Source organism: Natator depressus, chromosome 11, assembly GCF_965152275.1.
Source record: "Natator depressus isolate rNatDep1 chromosome 11, rNatDep2.hap1, whole genome shotgun sequence".
Classification (NCBI taxonomy): Eukaryota; Metazoa; Chordata; order Testudines; family Cheloniidae; genus Natator; species Natator depressus.
The window spans coordinates 61,857,780-61,873,062 of record NC_134244.1 but is presented as its reverse complement, the minus strand read 5'-3'; the positions used below and the strand labels follow the sequence as shown (position 1 = coordinate 61,873,062).

Sequence of the window (15,283 nt, the reverse complement as noted above, 5' to 3'; positions counted from 1 at the left end):
CCCAACTCCCTGACCCAGCCTGGAGTCCCCTCCTTCGCCCTGAACTCCTCATTTCTGGCCCCATCCCAGAGCCTGCACCCCCAGTTAGAGCCTTCACCCCCTCTCACAGCACAACCCCGTTGCTCCAGCCCAGTGAAAGTGAGTGAGGGTGGGGGAGAGTGAGCCACCGAAGGAGGGGAAATGTAATGACTCAGGAGCGGAGCCTCAGGGTAGGGGCAGGGCTAGGATGTTCGGTTTTGTGTGATTAGAACAGTGGTGGGCAATCTGCGGGCTGCATACGGCCCGTCAGGATAATCCGCTGGCAGGCAACAAGACAGTGTTTACATTGGCTATCCACAGGCACGGCTGCCTGCAGCTCCCAGTGGTCGCAATTTGCCGTTCCTGGCCAATAGGAGCTGCGGGAAGTAGTGGCCAGCATGTCCCTGCGGCCCACGCCGCTTCCCGCAGCTCCCATTGGCCAGGAACGGCGAACTGTGACCACTGGGAGCTGCGGGCGGCCGTGCCTGCAGATGGCCAATATAAACATGGTCTCGTGGACTGGCAGCGGATTACCCTGATGGGCCATAGGTTGCCTACCACTGGATTAGAAAGTTGGCAACCCTATATATCCCCAACTGTGCCAGCTGCCTCATTGGATACCACCAGCAACACATGATTGTGGGGGTTTAGTGTCTGAATAAAAAGAGTTAATGTGAACACTTGTGCTATAACTCTAGTGAGTTTGTTACTGAAGACAAGCCCTTAGATTGTAAACTCTCCAGGGCAGGGTTTTTTCAGGTAGATGTTTTTACAGTGACTAGCACAATGGAGCTCTGATCCCTGATTAGGGCCTCAAGATACTAATGCAATATATAAAATAAATAATAATATGCAGAAGTCTCAAGAGTAACCTTTGCAAAACAAATAAAGTCTATACATTAACTGAGGAAATATTTTAATTAATAATTTTTTTAGCAATAATATATAAAAGTTTGAATTTCTAGTTAAAGTTTTAATAAAAACTTGTACTGCCTCTGAAAATACAAACAAACCACATTATGGAACTCAAAAGCTGAAAGCAGCATCATAAGAGAGTGCAATATCTTATCAGAATTTAGATCTAGAAAAGACCTAAACATTCACCTAGATCACCTCACTGGGGGCCAGTTCACTGAGTCATAGAGTTTTAGGCCAGAAGGGAGCACCGGATCATCTAGTCAGATTTCCTTTATATCTCAGGCCACCAACATCACCCGCACCCACACACTGAACCAGTTCAAAATTGTTCCTTAGAATATATTCTCCATTGCTCTATCCAGTCTTGTTTCTGGTTTGGGAAACCCTTTTACAATTTACTAAAACTCACCATAAGGAAATATGTTCTGATATTTGACCTAAACTTCTCTCTCTTTTGGCCTAAACTGTTTATTTTTGCCCTGTTACTCCTAGCTGCCCTCTAGAGCACCATAAACAATTCTTCTCTCTCCTCCGAGTTTAATCCTTTCAAAAACATGACCTTTAGTTCAAGTTTGGCTTTGTGCAAGAAGATTTCTGAATTAGAGCTACTGTCTATTTAGGGCTTTTCCCCTAATATTCACATGGATTTCTAAAGAAGAGAGGCTCTCACCAAGGTTAAAAAGCATTTGAAGACTTTGGAATTGAGGATGTTCATTCAGGTTGAGTGTGTATATAATTTTATGGAACTATATTGGGATACCCACATTTTGCCCAATTGAGGTCACAATAGCTATGTGCCAGGTCACACTTGATAAGCTCCAAGCAGCACGTACAGACCACACTTCCATGACTACAGAGAGAGAAAAGGACTTAGGGTGCACAAGGTGGGTGCACATGCATTCCGTGGCATAGAGCCCAGCTCTATAGTAGTCCAAATGGGGCACAGTCAAAGTACACCTCTCTCTGCAGCAGCTAGTCCTCTCCACTGCTTGTGCCCACTAGCAGAGGCTATTTCCATAGCTGAAACCGAAAGATTATTTTCTCTTGCCATCCCAGAGAGATGCCCAGGTGTACAGCACACTTCTTTGGGTGGGTCTATGGATTTGGATCTACTCTCATCTTTAATGAGGAGGTAGGCAGAGACTACAAGCTCCAGAATTAAATCTTTATTTTGCATCTTAAACTGGAACATCACAATATGTTTTCCTTTGGATTTATACTTCTGTTCTTTATCTTCTAGAGGGTCAAGAAACCTGGTACTTATTCTCCAGCAGGAAGAATGGCAGCACTGCAAATCAAACCACCAAAATAACTCGGTCTTACTTCCAGTTTTAGAGTGAAATCCTGCTTATCTTACCCCTATGAATATGGCAATATTCCAATTTACTTTGGTCCCTACAATTTAATATTCTGTTGTGATAAAAAGTGATTTAGTTATAGTAATCACTTGTTTCATGTTATACAAAATATTATTGAAAAATGGACATTTGTCTTAATCTTCTTGACTAGTTAAAACAACTTCCCTGCTATTAGTTTACTCCACTGATTTACATTTGTCAGCAACAGATTGAAAGATAACTATTTATAGTATTCAGAGTAACAGCCGTGTTAGTCTGTATTCGCAAAAAGAAAAGGAGTACTTGTGGCACCTTAGAGACTAACCAATTTATTTGAGCATAAGCTTTCGTGAGCTACATACAGCTTATGCTCAAATAAATTGGTTAGTCTCTAAGGTGCCACAAGTCCTCCTTTTCTTTTTCTTTTTAGTATGAAAATCTAGTGAAATTTTCTTCATCATTTTATTCCTATTCAAAGAAAAGTCAAACTACTCAAACAGCATCCCTTTCAGTTTTATACTTTTCAAAGTGGATTCTGAAATTTGTTTGATTATTTTGGATTTTGGGGAGGACAGAAGAGAGGAAGGGGCATTAAAACCTTCACAGGTTGTGGCCATCTGTAATTGCCATACTGCAAACAGTTTGATATTGCAGGGATAGTTACTGTAGCATTGTACATTTAAGCTCCATCCTGCAAACATACATATTTAAGTTTAGGCATGTATGTGTGAAAAATTAAAGCCTGCAAAGTTAATTACATTGGGCCAGACAACAGAGAAAGAAATAATATAAATCCTATGTTCAAGATACCTCAAAATGTTTTAAAAGGTGTTTCTGTTACATAGTGCATCATGTGCATTTCATTTTAAAAAGACCCAGGAAACCCAAATCCATGGGGACAGACAGTTAACACTGCTGTATTCTCTGGAATCTGAGCCTTTTCCAGTGGTGCATATTATCCTTCCCAGTGTAAAATACTGAAAAATACTGCCTTTTATTAGAACCTCTCTGTTCATAGCATAACAATAGCAACAAACAAGATGTGAAGTTTACAAAAACTAGAATTAGCCTGGAGAAAAAAAGAGTTAGATGGGACTTGACTGAGTATTCCATAGTGACAGTATAAAGGTACAGTGAAAACTAATCATTCCCTTGTTCTAGTATTATGTTAAAGGGTAAAAACAACAGATCACTTGATGGGGAAATCCTGAATTCTGTACTTAGGCAAACTCCCATTGACTTGAAGGGAGATTTATACAAGTAAGTACTGAGTTAAGGCCCTGATCTTTCAACATTTATACATTGCTTAACTTTACTCCTGTGAGTAGCCCCATTGATTTTATAGGACCAATTCATGTGAATAAAGTTAAATATCTGTACAGTTGTAGGATTGGTGACTAAGAATAGAAGAATTTGGCCCTTCATTAATTTAGAATAAAATGAAAGTAAATACTAGTTCATAACTTGTGAATTCTGCCACAGAAGGTCATTGAGTCAAACACGGTCATTGAATTTTTTTAAAAGGTTGTATAATAACATAACAATGATCAATCACATTTGTAACCGTTGTACATTTATAGGTATAATATTCAAAAATATTTGTTATAAACATACTATGATAAAGATAATCAGATTTCATACTTCAAGGCATAAGATGATCACTGACACACTGGAAGGGTCAGAAGGAAGCTCTTGATTATCCCATCATCACCCTATATGCAATTTTGCACAAAGAGTTAGGTGCATTATGGTTTTGTTTTTAAACTTCTACTGCCAGAGCAAGATACTGGATTTAATGGATCAATATTTTGAATCAGTAAAGCACTTCTTTTGTAACTACTCCATGCATTCTATCAGGGTGCAACCTTCTAGTCTACCATAATGAGTTAACAGTATTTTTTAAATAGCCAAAACAAAATATTCTTCTTGATGCAAGGGCCAGGAGGTTCTTTATTATGTTTTAACTCTAAAACTCAGACCTCCAAATGGAAGACCCACTATATATGCACAAAATGAGACTCATCATTGCTTATGCTAGCTCAGAAAATCCATATCCAAGTAAGTTTTCAAAAAGCAACTTCTTTTAAATTCAGGAATCAGAATGCTACAAAAATTGGAGATATTGCAACACCTGATTTGAGACAGTCTGAAATATGAAACCACTATAAATGTGGAGGACTCAGAGAACTCTTGATTTATTTCAGAGTTCATTAAAGAGAGAGACAGTGGGCTATGCCAATTTAATTTCAGCATTGATGTTACTTCAAACTGCAGTTTAGCCAACCTAGAACCCACATCATATAAATAACATTTACAAAGCTGCAAAATTTGCAGTTCTTTACTATATATCTCCTTAGTTTTCTATTTACGTCCTCCTCCATGCAGACAAAACAGAACGATGTATTTGCAGTTGTTCATCCCTACATAGGACTCTGATGAATCTCACTGCATGCAATGTTATCACTCATCTGCTGAACTGAGTGAGAATGTTTTCACTTACAGATACCTAGTGGCATCTCACATTACTTTAACAGCATTTCATACATTTTGTTCAGTCTAATCAAAGCACCTTAAAAAAACCCTTTCAATAATAGAGGTATTTTTAAAAGATCTTATAGAATAAATGAATATTGTCTCTTGACTTTGCAAAATTAAGTCAAGGATACCATTACTCATAAATATCAGGAACAAAGCACCCAAATCAAAGCAATCTCTGAAAAAGAATCAAAACAGATTTTAAAAGGCTGCAAAATGCTTTGATTTAAAAAAACAAAACAAAACTCAACTACTGTATTAAAATTTGTTGCTTTAAGTTTTATTTTTCACTTCCCATCTTTTATGGACAGACAATGCCAAAATTATGATGGACCAACACAAAATTACGATGGACCAACATAGATATGTGACAGGTTCCACTTACTTGTATTAAAACCCTCTCTACATATCTCTTTGCACTGTGAAAAAACTAAATAGCTGCATCTACCTACCTGTACACTCAATCTGCTTTATTTACAGTGTCTTGAGAGAGACAGAGAGGACACCATGATACATAACTGCCAGACTATCCCACATCAGTTTCAGCTTTTACTCTGAATAAGAGTACCATAATAACACAAGTCATACCAATGAGTTTCTTTCCAGACATCAATTTTTAAAAAAAACTGCCACCCAGAGACAGAAAAAAAAGTTATCCACTTTGTACTTTATGGACTACAAAATAAAATAATTTTAAAAAACCCAACCTCTCACTCTTAATTAAAAATAAATCAAACAAATAAACTTACTAAGAAGAGATTTTCTTTTTGACCATCCTTCTTTTTAAATTTTTTTTTCAGACAAATGATCTTCACTGATTATAAAGGAAAATATTTCCTAAGCCACCTGCCTCTTTTTTTTTAAGTCACACAAATAGATAACGTCCTTTTTTGTTATTATTTTTAAACTGACACTTTCTATAAAAACCCTCTGTACTTTTCCCCCCTCTCTACTACCTCCAAGATGGTAGGAAAGTTGTTGTTTTGGAGGGCAGAGGAGCTGCTCTCTGATGTTATGTCCTCTCAGTGCCTGTAGTGGTGCTGTAGGAGGCTGCTGGCTCTCTTCTTGAGCAGCCCCAGCAGCCCTGCCTTCTTTGCTGGAGAATATATTCAGGGATTCCCCTTAATAATCACCTACCCTCTGAGCACTTTGTACTTTTAAAATAATAAAAAGCTCCCCAAAGCTTTCTCCCCCCTAAACGCAGGATCTCCTCAGAGCCAGGGGGGCAGCAGCTGCTCAGCACAGAGCCCGAGCCTGTTCCCGGTCCCTCTGCTGGGGAGGAAACTCTGATCTGTCAGCCCAGCAGAGGGAAAGGGGGGAGAGGCGAGAGAGGAGAAAAAAAAAGCAGCTGGAAAGGTAAGCCAGGCCCGGCCTGCATCCTCGGGCTCGCGTAGCGCGGCAGGCGGCGCGCAAGGGGCAGGGCGGGCGGCCAGGCGGACTACGCGAGCCCGGGGATTCGACGGAGTGCTGTAGGCCGCAGTAGAGGTGAGGGGTGTCGGAGGGATTGTTAAGACTTTCGGGCGCTAGGGAGGCAGGAAACGGGGGGTGAAGCGGCCGCTGGATCCCGGGGGACGGGAAGCGGCGCCTCAGTGTGTTTGAATGTAAGGTTAAGGGCGGCGAAGGGGGCGGGTAGGCCTCAGCCCGGCGGGGCCTAGCCGCTCCCCGCCCCCGCCGGTCCCCCCGCTGCGGCCCCCCACTCACGAAGGCGGGCGGGCGGGCTGCTCCTGCCCTGCATGCTGCACTGGGCTCCACGGGTTTGGGGGGGTCGCCGAGGCCGCAGCAGGGGCTGGAGCCTCCCCCCGCCCGCCGGACGGGGATGTGGGGGCAGCGGAGCGGAGCCCCCCCGGGGGCGGAATTTCATGGGATCATATAATTACTGAAGTTTATTTTAATTATAATTAGGGCTGGAGAATGACAGTCCCCCCCCCCCCCCCATCGCAGCCTGGGAGGCGGGTCCCGCCGTCGGTCGGTGGGGGGGAGGGGTAGATTTAACAGTAGCCGGCGGCCTTTAAAGTTTAATTTAAGGTTCACTTCCCCCCCCCGCCCCATAACCTGCCCATTTTATACCTGCTGCTTATAAGTAAAATCGTGGGGAGAGTATTGTCTTCTTTACTAAATGGGGTGGGGGGTTAAATCCTTCCCTTCCCCGCGCCCCCAACCAACCCGTGTCTCCCTCCTTTCTGTTTCCTTATAGCCTCCTCGACCATGTGCATGTCAATTTTGCTTTGAGTTATTTTGTTTGAATTATAACTTTTTAGGCCCCCCACCCGCCCTTGGTTTGTGGTGGGGACTAAAGGTTTGGGGACCTGGGGAGTTGTTAGATGGACATAGGTTGGTCTCATGAGAAGCAGCCTTGCATCATTTGACTCCAACTCCTTCTGTAATTTTGAATGTGAATAAATCTTCCCCCCTCCTTTAGTGCTCCTCTGAATTATTTACTCTTGCAGTGTCATTATATCTTTCCAGCTAACTTCTGTGTCTTCTTGAGAGTTTTGCAGGTGCTGTCATTGATAGTCCAAGCACACTGACACGTGCAGCATTCTTGGTCTGACTCTAGATTTGTGAATGGGGTGTGTAAACTCCTCCTTATTTGAGGTCTGATCCTGCAGACTATTATCTTGTGTACGGTTTACTACCAGGAGTACTTTAAGTAAGCCCTATGCTTGGTAATGATGTGTTTGCCGGTTGGGGCTGTTGGTCAGTTTTGTATAAGAAGTCTAGGGAAAGATGTTTCCACAGATCACTCTTTGATAACAAGGAAGGAGAAACTTTTGCATCCAAAGGTGTTTTCAAACTTGGATCTTGATCCTATAGTCTAAATCTGATAATCTGTCTGCAGATTATTATGTCTGTATGGTTTCAGAGTAACAGCCATGTTAGTCTGTATTCGCAAAAAGAAAAGGAGTACTTGTGGCACCTTAGAGACTAACCAATTTATTTGAGCATGAGCTTTCGTGAGCTACAGCTCACTTCATCGGATGCATACTGTATGTCTGTATGGAATCTCACCCCCTAATTGCAGGATCAGGGCCTGATTTATCAGTCATTTATAGTGGCAAGTAATTAATTTGATGTGAATATAATTCTTATCCAGAAACCCTCTTTACAATCCTAGTGCATAAAACTGAAAATGAAAGCAGTTTTCCTGGGGAAAGTCAAGTGCGTTACCTATAGTTGAGAAGAGGGTCTACTGTGGGAGACCTGCATCTTTCACAGCATAGGTAAAATAGCTCTGATTTTTAACAGCTAAAGATACCAGTGATTTGTTCCAGTGCATTTTAAAAATACTTATTAATTGCTTTGTACAAATAACATTGAAGCATTTTTAAAAGCAAAAAAAAGCTTGACTTGACACCTGCTATTCCACTTTCTGATTTCAGACTAACCAAGTTATAGTTAGCCCTAATTTTGTTACGTAGCAATCTGCAATAAATGTCTGTGTTCTCCATTGTGGACACTTCTTGAGAGTTGATTTGCCATTCTTTGTTTGTTTGTAAATTTAGAGCAATATGTCCTGTCCATATATTGCCTTCCACTGTATCAACATTAGCTCATGCTTGGACTTTGCTGGCAAAGTATTACGCTGACTGACAATCCAACCTCCAGAGTGCTCTTCTGTTGTAAGAAACTGGCACTTGGAAACCAATGGGACAGCTATAACTTTGTCAGAGCTGACTTATGGACTTGTGAGTGAAAGATCCCAATGATATTTTTATTTATACAAAGTTTCTACTTTTTATTTTTATTCTTGTTTTTGGAAAAATTATAGAAACTAACAACATAAAGAAAACATCCCAAATTATCTATATCTATATTTTCTTTTAATATGTGTGATTCACATTTTCATGAAAATTTAGGCTCTGATTCTGCAAATGTTTATGCATGTGCTTACTTTTACACGTTGTTTGGTGTAAATTACCAAAGCTTCATTGTGAAGCTATGACAGTTACAGCAGCTGAGAGTCTGCTCTGTAAGTATCCCCAGTGACTTATTTTACACACTGTGAGTGGTCCTACTGAAATCAGTAGTGCTATTCAGTGTGTAAAGATAAGTTTATGTGCAAGTCTTTGCAGCATTGGGAATAAAAGTGCATATTTGATTTTTGTTAAACCTTATACGCAAGTGCATAATTGGAATTATTTAAAATAAGTACTTCATAATGTCATGGCCCTCTCCCTGCAGGCGTAGAGTAGCTGCTAGATGTATTGCAGAATTTTTCTAAAGACAATTAGTTCACTTTCAAACCATGCAAGTTAAAGTTATAAAGGAGGCTTTCAGGAGAGTATTTCTAGTTATCAAGGTTTTAATGGTATGTCCTTAGCCTCTAAATTTTCTCACTGGATTCTGGTTTGTTTTGACATTTATAGTGTACCTGTACAATAACTTTGTTTTGTTTTTTAATGTTATGATGGCTAAAAGATCCCATTTATTCCTTTTTCCAAAAACCTGTCTCCTGCAAAGACAGCCTGCTCTGGCAGAGCACCATATGTGCATAGAGCCCTGTAGAAGTTGGTGTAGGTCTGGGTGGGCACATAGCTCTCCCTTTGTGGGTCTCACTGCAGGATTGGGGCTTCAGCATTTAAAGATAAATGCTAAAGTCTGTGTTAATGATAATTCAGAAGACCTAGATCCTGATCTTGCAACCCTCACTGACATGAGTAATCCCATTGAAGTCAATGGGAATACTTCCTTGAGTAAGGTTTGGAGCATCAGGCTATTTTGCTGTACATATCTCCCCTTCTTTAAATATCAGTTTAACTCCCTGCTTCCCCATCTTAAATGGTGGTGGATATTTAAAGTTTGTGTATCTCTGTACTACTTATTCCATGTGCTGACTATTGGGTAAAATTATTTGGCTAGAATTAAAACCCCTACTTTTGTGCACTTTCCAAAGGAGAATAAATAGACGAATCAGTTCAGTTTTGTATCTATACAAGTTAGTTTCTAAGTAGGTTCATTTGCTGCTGCCAGTTGTAATCCAAGCATTGTCTGACCATTATTAATCAGAGTAACACAATTATTGGATTACATTTTAGTATATTTTAAAATGTAATTCTGTTGATTAGTACTGAGCCTAAAGGTGCCACGTTCTCACGTTGTATATATTGGTTCCATGCAACCGCTTTGTGCAGACTTGGAGCCCTAACCGTTCTGAGAAGACAGAATGAGGACAATGTTGTCACTTCTGGCTTCCTAGGTAGATTTGAATATATGAAAAAATAGTTAAATATAGAATTACAGATAATTAAAGAAAAATGCTATTATGATTAAATTAACATGTTTCTAAAATCTGAGAGCCAACATGGAAAGCAAGACTGTGCAGCTGCCATGTAGGGCCTGAATCACTTTGTTTCCTAAAATGACATTTAGCATCAAATGTTAAATATTTTTTGCTTAAATCATGGCAACATTTTTTAGCCAATACATTTTATATCAGCAGTGATAATTCAGTAACACAAGCTAGGGAGTGTGTGTTTGTGTATATGTACATGTTTGGTCAGTCACTGTTGTATCCCAGTGAGCCTTGATCCTGCAAATGGATCTTGAGTGAACACTGGCACTCATGTGGAGCACTGCTGCTCTTGCTAGGGCTCTTCAAAGGCCTCACAGATGAGGGCCAGGGATGTTCTAATTATGTTTTGTTAACTCTTGTAGCTGACTCTCATTCCCTCCATGCTACTGGAAGTCTCTTCTGTCAGAAGATGGAAGATAGTTCTATCTGGCTATTGGAGTCTTTTAATTTTGTTCTGTGGTTGTTTCCAGAATTATAGCAGATTTGGTTTTGTGACTAAATGTAGTAGTGACCTGAGCTGTTAAATGGAATTAAACTAAAGTAATGATTAGATCCTAGTATGGGAATAAAGGGTTGTAGCTTTATGGCACTAACGAAGATCAAAATGAGGTGTGGTGTGACTTTTCTCTATAGAATAGAAAACTCTTTAAGGAAAGACTAGATGGTGAAAGATTGGTAATATGAAATGGAACATTTCAGCTCTGTCACTGATTCTAATCCAGCCCTATCAGTAACAACTGGAAGTTATTCCTGTATGGTGGGCTGTGTGATGAGTTCGGTGGGGTCAGTCCAGTTCTGAGTAGATCAGAGCCGTGTCACACAAGCCACCAAAATTGCTATGCTTATTGGCAGTCTCAGCAGGGAAGCTAAAGATTTAACAGGTGTGAAAGCCGAACCTCTGATACCTAGAGGTGGGCTTTCCAGGTCAGGGTTTAGGAGCAGCGTTGGAGCTAGCACAACTTCTATGCACGCTGTATTGTTCTGTGAGTAAACAGAGGACTTTGGTCTCTCTGGCCATCAAATTGGCACATTTTAGAAACTCCTATATGGAAAATGCATTTGTCTTATGTCATGCGTACACATGGACCAGTATCATAACACTAAATGCACACTACACATTTAAAAATACAAAACAACCAAATTGAAGTGACATCTTTGATGATGACAAGTGTATGGAAGCTACAATGTGAATCTTTAAACTTAGTCCTCATAATTATACATCTTTTAGCCCCAGACAGATAATTGCAATCCAATTTACAATGCACTTGAGGATTCCATTCCCTAAATGTGCCTCACGCACGTAGAAATGTCTAACTCCAAGCATACATTTTAAAATCTATGTGTATACATTTTAAAATCTATGTAACTAATCTATGTGCATTAAAGTATTATTATAATATTTGCAGTACAAGTGTCTTCTCAAAATTAAGAGTATCCTTGGTGTGCTAGAATCCCATGGGCTCTCCTTCTGTGACTGGGCCACCAATTTCCATCCTAGAGTAGAGCACATATCACGTTTCTGCATAAGATAATACAGACATTCAGTGTATGATTTTACAAGGGGAAATCTCCGCCAGTTTGCTGGGGGATCATGCCACAGAGAGTGGCTTTGCCTTGTGTTCAGCCCAGTCTCACAACATATTCCCTCTTAATGCTGAGTTAGCTCTCACATACACAGACAGAATATTTACCAGAGGAACAGGTTTTCTCTTTTATTCATCCTCTCAGTAGCAAAGCATAGAGAGAATGATATGGTCCTGGATTTGAAATGTTGCTGTATTTTGCTGAGACAAAATGGGTGAGGTAGTACCATTTATTGGACCAACTTCTGTTGGAGAAAGAGACAAGCTTTTGAGCTACACAGAGCTGCTCTTCAGGTCACACTGCAAACAACTAACTGTATTTTGCTATCATCTGTTTTCTGGGTCCTCTTGTGTATTTCTCCCTGTTGCCGCTGACTAATATTAAACCTCACTTCTTTAAAATTGTCTATTAATATATAGCCCATGCTTCTAAAAAAGTGACTTCTGGTTTTTAAGTAGCAGTTTCTGTGCATACATGGGAAACTGCAGGCACAAATTTGGAAAGTTGAAGCGGTCTGAAGACTCGGTCTCTAGCATAGGCACAAAAGATACAAATCAAGTTTCAGAAGGTTTTATGCCCTGATATTTTTGGTGCAAAGCACTTAGCTTTCCAGAGGAAGTCCACATTTCAGAGTCTTCATCTGTTACTGAGTTTTGTGGGACAAAAAAAATTTCTCGTCCACCCACTATTTAACAAACATGGTTTCAGTTCTTTTCAGATAAGCTACTTGTGCTTATTGCAACGTATTGCTCTACTTGCTTATTTAGTGGCAAGAAATATTCTGTAAAAAAGAGCTATATTTCATTCACTGTAAAATACAAGTTCAGATCAAAATGAAAAAATATAAAGTTCTTACAATATGTGTATGCTATGGTAGTAAAAAGAAAAAGCTTCTTTAGATTCAGGGTTACATTTTGTTTATTATAGGCCCTGATCCTGCAATCAGACCCATGTGGGCAGATTCCACAGTTCCTCTGACTTCAGTGGAGTTCTGTATGGGCACTGGGGTCTGCCCCTGAAGATCAAATTGCAAGATTAAGACTATAGGCAACTGCTACAGTTTTATGTAATGGATAGATTTGTTTTTGTTACCGTTGTATATTATTAAATATATTGCTATATGATTACAGTGATGCAGGTGATCACTTTCTGTCAGACAGAATGTTTCACAAGGTACTGTTCACATGAGTTTGTCTTGGTGCATATGCACAGAATCCAGTAATTTGAACTCAGTGATTGTTATGGACTGGGATGTATGTGGTCTGGCTTAGTAGTCAGAGCAGGAGTCAGGTCTAGAGGGCAAGCAGGTATCCAGTTTGGGGAACAAAGCCAAGTGTCAGCACCAGAGTCAACTGCCAATTACCAGAGCCAGGGATCAAGTCAGAGTCAGAACCAGGAATTGAAGCTGAGTGTCAGAGCTGAGGTTAGATGCTAAATGCCAGAGCCAAGGGTCAAGCCAGGGTCAGAAGCTAGGGTCAGACCCAGGACTGGTAACTGATGATTGGAGGCAAGGTGTAAGGGCAGCAACTGGAGGAGAGGCAAGGGTCAAGCACAGAGCAGAAGCACAGTGGGAAGAGGAGCAAAGGCAGGGGTGAAGCAGGAGCCAGGAACAGAGCAGGAATCAAGAACAGGCAGGTTAGGCGAAGGAGACAGGCACAAGCAGAGTCCAGTGCAGCCATTCCAGGAAGTCATCTTGTTGCTTGGGCAAACTTTCTGTGCCTCCTTCTGACTTAAATAGTGTAGTTGGACCAATCGGTGGAGCCAACCAATCCTCCAATCAGAGCTCCTGTGGGGGGTGCCTTTGCTAACACTATAGTGCAGTGGTCTCCAAACTGGGGTACGCGAGATGATCCCAGGGGGTGCGCAGCAGCAGGAGCACCGCTGGACGGCACTCCGCCATTTTTTTTCTTCAGCGGCAGCTCTGCACGTCCATGGCTGGTGTTCCCCTCCGGCGGCGCGTCTGCGGCAGGTCTTCCGGTCTTCACCCTGAGGGTGCGCGAGCCAAAAAGTTTGGAGACTGCTGCTGTAGAGCAATGGTTCTCAAACTTTTGTGCTGGTTACCCCTTTCACATAACAAGCCTCTGAGTGCAACCCCCCTTATAAATGAAAAACACTTTTTTATATATTGAATACCATTATAAATGCTGGAAGCAAAGCGGGGTTTGAGGTAGAGGCTGACAGTTCGCGACCCCCCATGTAATAACCTCGTGACCTCCTGAGGGGTCCTGACCCCCAGTTTGAGAACCCCTGCTGTAGTGCTACTAGCTTGTCAGTCCACCAGATTTCAGCAGACATTGGGTGGAGGGCGAGGATCCAGCAGCTGTCTGGGGACGCCCAGTCCTGGGTTCAAGACCTGGGACTTTACGGTGATTCCCATCCCCCCAAAGATCCATTGCTTTCTGTTATTAATTGTTTATACTTTATATGACATCATAGTTCTGCATGTTGCCTTACACATACATAAAAAGGAAAATACTGTGCCTGTCTTGAGGAGCTTACATTTTAAGTTAATTCCAGAAACACAGCGAGAACGATAACAGACCTCAGTGGAAAAGTGATAGGGAAGTATCTTGATGGAGAAGGGAATTCAATTCATGGAAATTGGCTGTGGGCAAACTACAACAATGAAACTGGCTGTTTAGGGTATTCTTGTTAGTTATGTTGGAAAAGTTTTAAATAACTTTGATTTTCTTTGGTCTATCAACTTTGAAAATCTTCACAAAATAAATTTGTGAGGCGAGATTTGAATGAGCAGATGATTATGCCTTGACTAACCTTTCACTGGTCAAAGGGGACAGCTTGAAAAGAAGGCACGAAGAAATTAATAGGAGAAGAAAACAATGGGTGTGGTTAGGTGGGTGACTTCTGTGGCTGAGTGGGAAGGGGATGAGATGGGGCAATAGGTAGTAATGAAGCCAGCAGTGTCAGCAGCAGTGAAATTTCTGTGACAGTCGTATGTATGTGTGTTTCCCTCTCAGGAGGGAAGAAAAAGTTGACCTATCGGGCTGAATTCATCTCTCTGTTATACACCTGAAACCTTATTGACTCCATTGGCTTTGTATGATGTTTCTGAGGGCAGAATTTGGCATACAGTGTTCTACTAATGGTTATAGAAGGAATAACTAAAGAACAGAAATCTGGCTTGTTGTGGACACACAAACCTTATTCTGAGCTCACTTACACTCAGGACTTGATCGACTTGAAATCTTGTCAGTAAAATGAGTTAAACTTACGTTGGGAGGGTCCCATGCTAATTTTTGTGGTTTTACAGTCACATTTTCCTATTTAAAAAAAAACTTTTCCATTGTGCATATGAAAGACTGTCACAATTTCCCCCCTCCCCTTGCAGCTCCCAGCTGCTTTCTGTTCTAGTAACCTTGGGTTTTCCTCGTAACAATAGTAGGAATAAGCTTTTTGGACAAAAGTCTGATTTTTTTTTAAGTTGATTGTGTCTATTTGACATCAGTAAGAGTTATCCTGGGGTAAAACAGATGTATGAACAAGACTTCCTAATCTGTACCAAAACACTCCTGTTCCTACCAAGATGTTTGAGATCTCCATAAAGCTTTACTTTCTTTAAAATGTATTTATTTTTTGA

General features: G+C 40.9%; 1 protein-coding gene across 1 annotated transcript in view; it reads left to right on the top strand.

Annotated features, from left to right (window-relative positions):
* The first annotated feature begins 5,920 nt into the window (after window positions 1–5,920).
* Window positions 5,921–15,283, top strand: part of INO80D (INO80 complex subunit D) — a 56,526-nt gene continuing 47,163 nt past the window's right edge. The window contains exon 1 of the mRNA XM_074967993.1: window positions 5,921–6,164. The gene's annotated coding sequence lies outside the window, so the exon portion shown is untranslated. The remainder of the gene's footprint in view (window positions 6,165–15,283) is intronic.